Source organism: Microcebus murinus, chromosome 3 (genome assembly GCF_040939455.1).
Source record: "Microcebus murinus isolate Inina chromosome 3, M.murinus_Inina_mat1.0, whole genome shotgun sequence".
Classification (NCBI taxonomy): Eukaryota; Metazoa; Chordata; class Mammalia; order Primates; family Cheirogaleidae; genus Microcebus; species Microcebus murinus.
In genome coordinates this window covers 57926435-57940098 of record NC_134106.1, presented here as the reverse complement: position 1 = coordinate 57940098, position 13664 = coordinate 57926435, and positions in this window count along the sequence as shown.

The window sequence follows — 13664 nt, the reverse complement described above, 5'->3', positions numbered from 1 at the left end:
ACGGGCACAGAAGGGACGCATTCTTCCTTGGGCTCTTTGCTAAGAACTTGCTATGTAGTAGGCACTGAGAGGAACACAAAGGAAATATGAGACACAAACTTTACCCACCACAGTCTAGTGAATTGAGGAGATAAGATTAAGCTCGTAAAGTTAAACAGCAGCCCAAGAAAGATCACATATAATATAAAGTATGTAAATACTCGGGGTCGAATGGGAGCTCTGGACAGGGACTCCTCACCAGGTGGCTGGGAAAGCAGGGTGGGGTGGGGTCTGCATTACCTGTGGGGTTTCTGCCAGGACACGCTGCCATGTGTCTTATAAAAGAAGAAGGAAGGCCGGGCACGGTGACTCACCCCTGTAATCCTAGCACTCTAGGAGGCCTAGGCGGGTGGGTTGCTCAAGGTCAAGAGTTCGAAACTGGCCTGAGCAAGAGTGAGACCTCATCTCTACTAAAAATAGAAAGAAATTAATTGGCCAACTAAAAATATATAGAAAAAATTAGCCAGGCATGGTGGCACTTGCCTGTAGTCCCAGCTACTTGGGAGGCTAAGGCAGGAGGATTGCTTGAGCCTAGGAGTTTGAGGTTGCTGTGAGCTAGGCTGATGCCATGGCACTCTAGCCTGGGCAAGAGAGTGAGACTCTGTCTCAAAAAAAAAAAAAAAAAAAAAAAGAAGAAAACAAAAAAGCCTTGCTAACAACACTTGCTAGAGATATGTATTATTACTGTTTTGGTTATAACCTTTAAGATTGTTTTCTTTGCATATATATGTGTATATACACACATATATATTTTATTACATAAATGGGTTTGTACTGTACCTGTTGTTCTGTGACTTACTCTTCCTATTTAGCAATAAATGATGAACATTTTCCTTGTCAATAATTAAACCTCTTACTGATTTATTGTATTTTACTATGTAGTTACCATAATTTAACGAATCCCTTATTATTGCTCCTTTAGGTTATTAACAGTTGTAGCCATTATATATGATGCTGACTCTGTGAACATCCCTTTTTTTATCCTTAGGATACAGTCTTTAAGTAGAATTGCTAGATCAAAGAATAGGCACACTTCTAAGGATTTTGGTCCATATTACCAGATTGCCTTCCAGAAAGTGTACATCAGCTTAGACTCTCACCACCAGTCCTAGGAGAGTCTCTTTCACTGTATCCTTCCCAACACTAGGTATTATTAATAATATTTTTAAAAATTTTGCAAATTTGATATGCAAAAAAAGGAAGAATTTCATTGCTGCTTTAATTTGCTTTCCTTTTTCTTTTTATTAGTTTTATTACTTAGACTCTTTTACAGGTCAGTTAGTCATTGGTAATTTTTTTTTTTTTTTGATGAATTATCTGATTGTGTGCTTTATCTGGTTTTCTGTGCAGGGTGTTTTTTAAAAAATTTACTTAGTGTGGTGTATCTCTTTTGTTTTATTAATTTATAAAAGTTCTTGGTGTGGGCCGGGCGCGGTGGCTCACCTGTGGCTCACGCCTGTAGTCCTAGCTCTCTGGGAGGCCGAGGCGGGCGGATTGCTCGAGTTCAGGAGTTCAAAACCAGCCTGAGCAAGAGCGAGACCCCGTCTCTACTATAAACGGAAAGAAATTAATTGGCCAACTAAAAATATATACAAAATATTAGCCGGTCATGGTGGCGCATACCTGTAGTCCCAGCTACTATGGAGGCTGAGGCAGGAGGATTGCTTGAGCCCAGGAGTTTGAGGTTGCTGTGAGCTAGGCTGACGCCACGGCACTCACTCTAGCCTGGACAACAAAGCGAGACAGACTCTGTCTCAAAAAAAAAAAAAAAAAAAGTTCTTGGTGTGTATTCAGAATATTAACTCTTTGTTTTTCATATATCACAAATATTTTACCCTACATTGTCATCTTCCATGTCTTTGTTCATTTTCAAAGCATTCATAAATCTAAACTGTCCATGTAATCAAGGAAGTCTAAATGGGCTTTCCAGACCACTGGGCTGGAAGCAGCCATGACGGGAAGCAGGGAGGTCAGTGCAGCCCCTGCCGGAGTGCAGGTGTGGCAGGACCAGGCCGCAGTTAGGGCAGGGCTGGAGAGGGTGCGAGCTGAGTGGAGGGGTGGCCGAGCTGTGGTGGCCTTGGGCGGAGGAGGGAGAAGGGGAGGAGCCCAGGGTGACTCACAGGGTGCTGACCTGGGCGAGGGCGTGAGCAGGTGGAGGATGAGCCAGGGTCGAGACTACAGGAAGAGGAGCGGTGTGGGTGGGGACAGAGGTTGTGACAATCCCCTTCAGGATTGTTGCGTAGAGGCTTCTGGTAGGGTAACTTGCTGCTCTTTGGATCTCTAGGACTGGGCTGGTTTCTGTCCTTGCGTCAGGCTCAGAAAGGCTTTTTCTGCTACAGAATTATATATTCACACAAACCATCTCTTAATACTTTAGTGGGGTTTTTTACACTTAAATCTTAATCAGGCCAGACTACTTGGGAAGCTGAGGGGGAAGGATTGCTTGAGCCCAGGAGTTCTAGGCTATAGTGCACCAGGATCACATCTGTGAATAGCCAGCACACTCCAGCCTGGGCAACATTGTAAGACCCCATCTCTAAAACAGACAGAAACAAAAGCAAATCTTACTGTAGATCAAATATGTGATATTGTGACAAATTGTGAGAGTTAAGGGGTTATCTTTTTATTTCCGGAAGTCACCAATGATTAAAATATCTCTCCTTGCCTTTCCGATATTCAATCCGCCTGAGTCTCACATTTCCGTGTCTCCCTGGGTCCCGTGCTGGGACTCTCTGGTCTGGTCCATTGAGTTGTCTCTCCCTGCACTAGCATCATCTGTGCTGATCACACTTTCTTTAAATATATTTCAATAGGTTGCTAGAATAAAGTGTACTTCACACTGTTTTCTCAGAATTTCTTTGTCCTTTTGGGATGGATTTCAAAGTTGTTTTGCCAAGCACTGCTCCCCTGAACCTCACGGCAGGAGCTGGGACCATGGGTGACTCCAGCCAGGCTCTTTGTACCTGTGAGCACCAAATGCGCCAACAGCTGGATTTGGTGGGGCTGGACTGTCTTCCTGGTGCAGAAATCCCCCAGCTTCCTTAGGGAGAGGCCCCTCACTGTCATGGACCTCCACTTGGGGCAGCGTTCAGCCCCTGGCCCAGTGACAGTCCTTGGACCCTCAGAGCCCCTGTGTCGCTGCTGCTGCTGCTACAGCACCTGGCCTGTGCTCCTGACCGTGGCTGAGCCCAAGGTATTGGAGTCCTCCCGTCAGTGCTGTACGGGACATGACTCCAGCCAGTGCCCTCTCCAAACCTGGTCTTTTCTGAGCATGTCCTGTGGGCTAGTGCTGGGGGGGTCTTTTCTTAATCTTAATCTAGGGGGTCTTTTCTTAATCTCTTAATCTGGGTTATTGCCAGAAAGAATTCTTCACAGTTGCTGGCATTGTGATGGCTTTTTCCCAGTTTCTTTGGTGCACGCATGTTTTTCTCTGTTTCACGTTTGCTAGGTTCTTTTTAAGATAATTTTTTCAGGAGGAGGAAATTTTTTTATTGAGGAATAACAAACCTAAAGCCACAAATCCTAAGTATACATCTCAGTGAATTTTTACATAGGTATTGGCTATGTCACCACTACCCTGATTGAGATATTAATATTTCTTTTAGAGTTAAAAAGCTATTGGTGGGAGGTGGGATGGAGAGGGAAATTGGGACTGTGTTCCCACATGGCCAGTTTTTTTCTAGAACTATCACTTAGGGGTGTGAGGAGGGGGAGCCTCATGTCCAGGGTGGCTTTGTAAAGGGGTGTGGAGAGCAGAGAGGGTAGGGGTGGTGGGTCGGGTTCTGGTCTTTCTCCTTACAAGCCGTGGGCGTTTCTGCACCTCAGTTTCAACAACTGTAAAATGGGAATAGGTGATAGCTCCTACCTCACAGGCGGCCACGAAGATTATGTGAGGCAGCGCATGTAAGTGTTCAAAAAATGTTAATTGTTGTTTTTGTTGTTGTTAGTAATGAGGAGGAGGAGGAGGAAGAGGAGGAGGAGGCCTGGTTCTTGACTAAGAGTAGCATCAGAATTGCCTGCGGCACTTTCGCAAAATGCACGTGCTCAGCCTAGCCGGATCTACTGAGTCAGGATCTGGATTTTAAACGCCTCCCCCGTCATTCTGTGGCTCATCTGTGGGCAAGACCCTCCGGGGCTGAAGGTGGCCATGACTGGAAGCAGGGAGGCCAGTGCGGCTGTGCAGAAGCACAGGCGTGGCAGGCCCAGGCCGCAGCTAGGGCAGGGCTGGAGAGGAGTGAGCTGGACACACAGGGGCAGAGTGGAGAGGTGGCCAAGCTGTGGTGGCCTTGGGCGGGGGAGGAGCCCGGGGTGACTCACAGGGTGCTGACCTGGGTGAGGGCGTGAGCAGGTGAGGTGGTGACAATTCCCTCTGGGCTCCTGGTGGGATAGCAAGTCAGTATTTGGATCTCTAGGCCAGGGCCAGTCGTGTGGTTCTTGGAGGCAGTGGTGGGGAGGAGATGGATAGAGCCACGGCCTGGTCACAGCGCAGAGGGGGCGGGTTCACAAGCAGGCGCCTCTGCAAAGGCCTGCATTGGCCTCTCGGTTCTGTTCTTGCAGAAACAGGGAAAGTAACCCCTGCTGAGGACTGTTGGTGAATAAACTCCGGCTCCTCATCTGAGGATGAATTATGCCTTTGGGTCATTTCCTTTCTTCACAGGTCACCAGGTTGCCCCCCTGAGGGACAGTGTCTGATCTTCCTACATCCCCTCGCCCCACCCCCTCCGTGCTGTCACAGACTCAGCCCCAGGTGGGGGGTTCCTTAGACTCCGCTTTCTTCACACCTTGGGACCAGAACCCTTCGGCAAGAACTTAAGCCATGCCAGTGCCTCTCTCAGAAGCGTTTGCATGTGGAATCGCAGGCGTAATAGAAATAATGAAAGACATTGCATTCCTGGGGGAAGGTTGTCCTGGAATGGATTATTCACGTGCCCACCCTGGAACATCGCTGTCCAGTAGAACTTTCTGTGATGGCAGGAACGTTCCTCGCTGTCCCACCCCACCTCACTGCCTTGCTACCAAATGCCCCCAAAAGGGACTTCGAAAATGGGTCTTTGAAATCAAATCTTTCTCCCTCCCACCCCCCGGCTGCTCAGTCCTCGTCTTGCCGTCCCAAGAAGGCGGTGTCCTGTTGGTCACAGGCCTCTCCCAGCCTTCCTTCCACCCTCCCCTCCCTCCTTGGGAGCATTGACTGCTGACTGTACCCTTCCTTCTGCCCTGCACCCCTCCCCTGCCCTTCCTCCTGCCACGTCCAGCCCTGCCTCCTCCAAGGAGGCTTCCCAGACTCCTCTGTCCCTTCTACGTGAGGCCAGCTGTAGAGCCCCGAACAAACTCTGTTTGGCTTCCCAGCTGGGAGTGGAGTGGCAGGGGCTGATCTCTGGAAGATGTAGCTGCAGGACAGGCGTGCCCCAGATCGCTGTATTTCAGACTCCTCTGACCACCACCCACACTGCACGGGAGCTCTCATGCCCCTCCACGACACACAGCTATGTACAGACACACTGCACCCAAGCAAAAATTTTGTCAAAATTATATTTACCCTGACGACATGTGATGCACTTGGATATTTTCTGTTCTGTTCTATTTATTTTTTGAAGAAAAATGCTGATTGTGACTCTCCATGGAGTCATTCCATAAAATGGTCATGGTCACAGATGCTAAGAGAAAGGTGCCAGCTCTGTCAGGGGCACAGGCTGCCTGTCTCAGCCCTCTGGATGAGGCTCCTCATGGAGCCAGATGGCACCTCCGGGTCTGGGGGCCTCAGCAGTGCTCCTTCCCTGGCAGGGCTACAGGTAGCAAGGAGAAGCAGAGCAAGACATGGGCTCCTGCCTGGCAGTGTTACCACAATAGAAACATCTTACCAGCCAGGGGACAACAATAAATATATTTAAGGAGCATTCCAGGTGCAAGTGAGTCTTGGGCCCCATCTCCCTTCGGATTTTAGCCCTGAACTGAAAGTTATTGGAAACCAGACCTTCAGAAATAGCTAAATCAGGCTGGCACAGTGGCTCACGTCTGCAATCCCCATGCTTTGGGGGGCCGAGGCAGGAGGATTCCTTGAGGCCAGGAGTTTGAGACCGGCCTGGGCAACATAGACCTTGTATCTACAAAAAATAAAAATATTAGCTGGGTGTGGTGGCTTGTGCCTATAATCCCAACTACTCAGGAGGCTGAGGCAGGAGGATCTCTTGAGCCCAGGAGTTCAAGGTTGCAGTGAGCTATGATCATGCCACTGTACTCTAGCCTAGGTAATAGAGTAAGACTCTGTCTTTAAAAAAAAAAAAGAAAGAAAGAAATTGCTAATCAAAATCCCCTGCATCTAAACCAAGTGCTTTCTTTCTCTCAGGGCCTCAAGCTCAGCTGACATCTACTAAGCACATTGTCCTAACAATGGCTATCTGATTTCTCAACCCTCTGCAAAAGAAAAGAAAAAGCCCAGGGGTGGGGGGGGTGGTAGGAGGTTTTAGAGACAGACTTGTAGAAAACAGAAAAGTGAAGGTGGTCAAGAAGCAGCAAATGGAAACACAGTCCCATTATTGTCCATCCCACAGGGATGTCAATGACCACTGCAATGGGAAAATGGGACGTTTTAAGGTGCCAGGGAGCTGTGGCCACCTTTTAGCAAAATTTCCATTCAAAGTGATTAAAATCGTGTCTTGGCAATTGAAGTTTCACTTTTCAGGAAAAGTAATTCATGGGAACCTTTGATTCCAGATAAACGAGATGCTGTCCAGCTGCTCCTGAGTAGGGCTAGAGCTCCTCACAGGACCATAGTGACCAAGGCACACCTGCTCTCAGGCTCAGGGCCAAGCCCTTTGCACCGGCCTGGTTGGCCTCACAGCTGCAAATGCTTCCATGGTGGTTCCATCCTTCCATCCTTTGTTCAACAGTACGAATTTGGGAATAAATCCCGTTCTAATGTGAAACTTGCTGACACCTGAGTGGTTATGGAGAGAGGACTCTGAGCTGGACACAGTCTGGGGACAGCAGGCCTAGGTAGGGTGGCCTAAATGACCAAAGGACAGGACAGAGCCACTTAGTATTTGGGCTAGGAGGGCAGTTTAGGGAGCAGTGAGGGGGGTGTGGGCTCGAAAACAAATTCTACCTTCTTCTCAGCTTTGCCCGAGCGAGGGCAGCCCACTCACCAAGGCAGGGCCAGTCCCTGTTTCTCTGGGAACCTGTCTCCTCCTGGCTCCCTGGCCTCTTGGTCCCCAGATCTGCTTATGGGATTCACCTGGGTGACTGCAGGGGCACTCCAACCAGTGCAGGGACCTCAAAGAAAAGCCAAGTGTTTCTGAGACATGAGGCTTTCCTCCCACACCATCTGAGAACACACGTCCGGGAGAAGGCGGTGGGGGCTGGGATCGGTCACACCACCAGGAGCTTTCTGTCTTAACAATAGGTTACTCTATACCCAGCATGTGTAATACGTCACACATCCCATTGTTGATATTTGCAGATGCAGTTTAATTACAAAATGATGAAACCACTTCTTCTGATGGGGGAGACTAACAATAAATAACCTACAATAACAATATCAAAGGTCTTTGAAAGAGTTCAGAGGGTTTACAAAGTTTCATTTTGTGACATGTCCCCAAGGCCAGAAATGGGGCAGGGCTTGACCAAAGTGGTGAAGCTGCCTCAAGGAATTCTCATTTTCGTGGAAACCTAACAATAGGAGGGGGAGAAGAAAACCTCCCAAGCTTGGGCACTCAGAACCAGGCAACAGAGTAAGACTGTGTCTCTAAAACAAAAAAGGAGGCTGGGCGCGGTGGCTCACACCTGTAATCCTAGCACTCTGGGAGGCCGAGGCGGGAGGATTGCTCAAAGTCAGGAGTTCGAAACCAGCCTGAGCTGGCCAACTAATATATATATATATAGAAAAAAAAAACTAGCTGGGCATGGTGGTGCATACCTGTGGTCCCAGCCACTCGGGAAGCTGAAGCAGCAGGATTGCTTGAGCCCAGGAGTTTGAGGTTGCTGTGAGCTAGGCATGATGTCATGGCACTCACTCTAGCCTGGGCAACAAAGTGAGACTGTCTCAAAAAAAAAACACAACAAAACAAACTTGGGCATTCTAACTCGTGGAAGTTGGATTCTGATGACGAAGCCACAGTCGATTTTAGCAGGGAGAAAGGGCGAGGCAGCAGTCAGAGAGGCTGGGTGAGTGTAGGTGTTCAGTGAGCCCACTGATTTTTTACATTACATGGTACCTGGATTGTGATAACACCCATGGGTATGTCAGAATGTCCAGAAGGACCAAAGTCTGGTGATTGTCAAGGAATCATGGTCAACACCAAGGTGGTTTGCTTCCTTAGGGGGTCTAATTGGAGCAAGAGGATGAACAAGCCAGCGACTCTGCTGTGCTAGGGGCCCACATGTAGTATTAATGTCAGAGAGAAAGAAAAAGTGCCCGATTTCCAACTGTACCTCCCTTGAGGACAGTCCTCAAACTGGGGGCGTGAGGGGATGGAACACAAATCATTAGTAGTGAAACAAGGCCCCTAAAGTAGACGAGATGTTAGTGGAGCCCCCTTAACCCCTCCCCAGAGCAAGACCCACCTGTCACATTCCCCAAAGGGGGTCATCTGGGTGGGCCAGAGCCTCTGAGTCTGCACTTCTGGGGGGAGGTGGTCTAACCAGAGACAAACCCATTTATTAGTTCTAGATTTAAGCGTAGAGGAGAGAACTAGAAAACTGTCCTGCTCAGCACTGTATTTATTTTTTCAATGAAGACCCTGAAGGGAGGCTTCTCCAGGCTGCAGATGACACACCCTGTGAGGGACAGTAAATGGCTTTGGGGTGACAAAGTCAGGACTCAAAACAGTTTTGTCAGAGTGGGGAAAAAAAGAGGAAATTTTACAAGGGAAAATGTAACATTTTATGTTTGGGTTCACTAAGGTGAGTCACCCAAGTACATAGTGTGGGAGGCTGAGGGGCCCAAGGGGGCCGGTTTTCCACTGGCTCCATGTGGACCAGGGGCGTGAGGCCCAGGAGAGCTGGCCATACAGGGAAGGGGGAGGGGACCTAGAACAAGGAGGGGCTGTGGCCCTTCCCCACTGCCCGCTTCTTAGGCCATGGGCACGGCCAGTGTGGGGGCAGGCTCCAGGACGCTGACCAAATGGGAACCTTCTGGGAAGGTCACCAGGAGGGAAGAGGTCTGGGGACAGAGGGTGGCAGGGGGCTGTCAGTCTGGAGAAGGGAGGTGAGCTCAGAGAGCTGAAGAGCCCCCGAGGGGCAGGGAGGGGACAGTTCTTTATGTGTAGCGGCCACGTCGGAGGGAAGCAGGCTTGGGTTCCCTCCAAAAAAAGACGCCCTGTGTGATGGCGAGTCCCTTGTCAGTGTAAGGTTTGCACAGTCTCAGGGTGGCCTCCCTGCCAGGGACACCTCAGAGGGGATTCAAGGGCCCGTGTAGGAAAGTGGCCCAAGGATTTCTGAAGTCTCCTCCAAGATGTCGATGGACGCCATGGACGAGGAGTCGGCAGGGGAGGTAAGCGCCTTTGTCCAAGCAGTTTGGAGCAGTGGTTAAAAGGGAAAACGGAGACGCTGGGGTTCAAGTCCCGCTTCTGTCACTTTGTGTGACCTTTGGCATGATCCTTAAGCTCCCTCCACCCCCGTCCCTTCATGGAAAATGAGCATCTTGGCAACAGTACACACCTGCTAAGATTTTTGTGAGGTTTAAAAGGGTTAAATCAAGGCACATGGACCTGTGCCACACCTGTGGTAAAGCCACGTGCTAGATAGCTGCTGTGATTGTCATCGTTGTCACCCTGATTCACCGCAGTCACTGCACCCTCTCCATGTGCTGGGTAAGTAGAGATGAGCAGATTGGGTCCCTGCCTTCAAGAAGTCGCAGCCCAGTGTGGAAGGCTCTGAACTGTCACGTGTGGAGATGGGGGTGGGGGGAGCACTGCAGGGTGTGGTCACTCACCTGGGCAGGGCCTGGGATGGCTTCTGGGGTTGGCGGGCCAGGGCCTCGGAAACCAGCTTCTGAAACCATGACGTGGCTCAAAAGCATTTCCAATGTCTTGTCCCAAGCTCTCCAAGCTGTTTGCTCTAGGGGCGGCTGAACACAGGGTGCCCCCTCCGCACCCCAAGTGAGCAGGGGGACTGGCCGGGCTGGCTGGGCAGGTCTGAGGGCTCAGAGCTCCGCCCCGGGGCTCCCGGGCACAGCTGGGGCCCACAGCCCCCATTCCCTGAGCCTGAGGGCCTGAGCGCTAAAGCTCCCTGTGTGCGCGGCCCCTGTGCCACGACGGTGCTGTGCTGTGCTGTGCTGTGCTGCCACCTCCTATCCTGGGAGATGGGTGGGGTTGGGTCATCCCCAGTTCACAGCTAAGAAAACAGACTAGGACATTAAGTATCTTATAAAAGGCAGAGCCGGGTCTTACAGCCAAGGTTTCCACTGCCCAAATCAGGTGCCACTTCCATACCCCACCCTGGGCAAGACCAGAGGTGACTCAGCCGAGAACCCTACCCTCCAGGAGGAGATGGAACCAAAAATCTGATAACCCACCCCCAGCCCAAAGGAAGGGCAGAAGGGCTGTGAGGTCCCAGCCCTTGGTGCCCGTCCCCTGCCTGCCTGGCGGGCCCTTCCGCACAACGGCCCCCACCTGCTCATTCTTCATGGAAACATCCCTCGGTCCATGGCCGGTTCAGAGAAGGAAGGCGGTGGTTCAGGAAAAAACATATTCTTGCTGGGCACAGTGGCTCACACCTGTAATCCTAGCATTCTGAAGCAGGCGGATCGCTTCAGGAGTAATCAGGAGTTCGAAACCAGCCTGAGCAAGAGCGAGACCCTGTGTCTACTAAAAATAGAAATAAATTAATTGGCCAACTAAAAACATATAGAAAAAGTTAGCTGGGCATGGTGGCACATGCCTGTAGTCCCAGCTACTCAGGAAGCTGAAGCAGAAGGATTGCCTGAGCCCAGGAATTTGAGGTTGCTGTGAACTAGGCTGACTCCACGGCACTCTAGCCCAGGCAACTCTGTCTCAAAAAAAAAAAAAATTACAAGAAAAAGAAAAATATATTCTTAAACATCAAATTTTCAAACAAAATTTCATCTGATGTGTTCAAAATTGAAGGGGCACTGTCCTGGGTGCAGAGAGTGAGGGGAACCTTGTGTCACCTCCTGTTTCCTGGCCCCTCCCGCCAGCCACCCCAGCCTCTCCTGCAGACCCCAACGTAGCCCATGGCCCCGCTCTGAGGCGGGAGAGTTAACTACTCTTCCTTAATAAGCTCTTCTCCGGGGCAGCCCTGGGGAACGTAGGTTCCACCTGGCAGGTTTTTGTTTTTGTTTTTTTTCTTCCTAGTTGTGGCAAAATATACATAACACAAAATTTACCATTTTAACCATTTTTGATCGTACAAGTCAGTGGCATTAAGCACATTCACAGTATCGTGTAACCAACACCACCATCCATTTTCAGAACATTTTCATCTTCCCAAACTGAAACCAGGTACACATTAAACACTAACTCCCTACTCCCTCGCCCCGGCTCCTGCAACCACCGTTCCACCTCCTGTCTCTATGAATCTGACGGCTCTAGATGCCTCACACAAGTGGAATCACACAGTATTTGTCCTTTTATGTCTGGCTTATTTCACTTAGCATAATGTTTTCAAGGTTCATGCAGATTATAGCATGAATCAGAAATTCATTTCTTTTTAAGCTTGACTAATATTCCATTGCATGCCTGTACCACATTTTGTGCAGCTATTCATCCATCCTTGGACATTGGGGTTGTTTCCACCTTTCAGCTATTACAAATGCATAATGCTGCTACGAACAAGGGTGTAACAGTATCTGTTTGAGTCCCTGCTTTAAGTTCTTTGGGATCTACACCCAAAGAAGTGGAACTGCTGGATCATGTGGTAATTCTATGTTTAACTTTTTGAGGAGCCGCCATACTGTTTTCCACAGCGGCTGCACCATTTTACACCCCCACCTGCAATGCCCAGGGGTTCCAGTTTCTCCACAGCCTCTCCAATGTGCCAGGGCTTTTCCTATTCGTGGCTGTATCCCCAGAGACTGGGACAGTGCCTAGCACACTGTAGGTGCTTGGTAAATATTTGTTGCATGAGTGAATGGGAGGTCTTGGCCTCAGAGCAGCTGTACCTGGGAGCTCTCCTACCCGAAGCTGGCACCCAGTCAGCAGGCACCCTGCCCACCCAGGGTCCCAAGACCTTCCCATTCTAGTCCCTGCTCAGCCCTAAGAGAAGCATCCTTTTGATGGCGTGAATTACTTAGAGATGCCCCCTGGTGTCAAGAGCCACATTTAAGAGGAAACGGAGCCATATGGGATCCCTGAGCGGGAGGCGCCCTGGAGGCCAGGGAATAGGCAAGCCGGCTTCCACAGGGGTGTTTTCCAAGCCCATCTGTGGCCCTTGATTCCAATTTTTAGTGGTCAAACCCAGCATTTATGAAAAAATCAAATAGAATAAAAATACCAGGGTATACTGCATGAAAAACAAAATGGTATCATCTTGTAAAAGTTTTCAGTTTTCTTTTCAGTGTGATATTTATGTACGTGAATTGGATCACAAAGAGTTTGAAAATGACTGTCGCATAGAGTCTGCAGGCGCTGTATAAAGAATTCCGCATGGCAGGGAGCTTCCTACCTTACAAGGAAGCCTGTGCTGGTTGGGGTCCACTGTGATACTGGAACGTCCTCCCTTCATTGAGCAGAAACCGTTCGGCATGTGAGATCTCTGCTTCGAGCCCCCTACCGTGGGCAGGGCCCTGAAACAGGCACTTGAGATGAAGAGGGCTAGCGGGTGCCTAGGGGCTTTCTAGGTGCCCCACGTGGGCTTGCTGAGCTCGGAGGCCTTGACCTTCCCCAGAGGGCAGTGCCTAGCGAGCAGACGCTGTTCGGGGACACTCATGTCGCTCCGCTTGGTGCTCGCTGCGGCCTTCTCACCTGCTGGCTAACTGCCACCGTACGGGCGCTGGGCGTGTAGGGCTGCCCGCTGCACTTGCAGCTTTTGGTTGGGATTCGTATTAGGCATCCTGCTCGTTTTCTCTAGAGCAGGCATCTGCATATGGGGACGTTTGTGTCCCATTTGACAGTCTGACAGGCCCCTCGGTTGGAGTCTGTACAGGTCTGGGATGGCTGCTTCCTTCTCTGAAGTGTCCGCTGGGCCCCCACAGTAAATTTTATTATTAATTCTGTTTTTTTTTTTTTTTTTTTTTTTTTTTTTTGGAGACAGAGTCTTGCTTTGTTGCCCAGGCTAGAGTGAGTGCCATGACGTCAGCCTAGCTCACAGCAACCTCAAACTCCTGGGCTCAAGCTATCCTCCCGCCTCAGCCTCCAGAGTAGCTGGGACCACAAGTGTGCACCCACCATGCCCGGCTAATTCTTTTTTCTATGTATTTTTAGTTGTCCAGCTAATTTCTTTCTATTTATTAGTAGGGACAGGGTCTCTCTCTTGCTCAGGCTGGTCTCGAACTCCTGAGCTCAAAGGATCCTCCCACCTTGGCCTCCCAGAGTGCTAGGATTACAGGCGTGAGCCACTGTGCCCGGCCGAAGTTTAAAATTTACTGTATGCCACGTAGTCTACATTTGAACCCTGGTCAGTCCAAACTTCCCCTCCAGAGGTGATGAAAAATCTGCCCACTGTTATTGCAC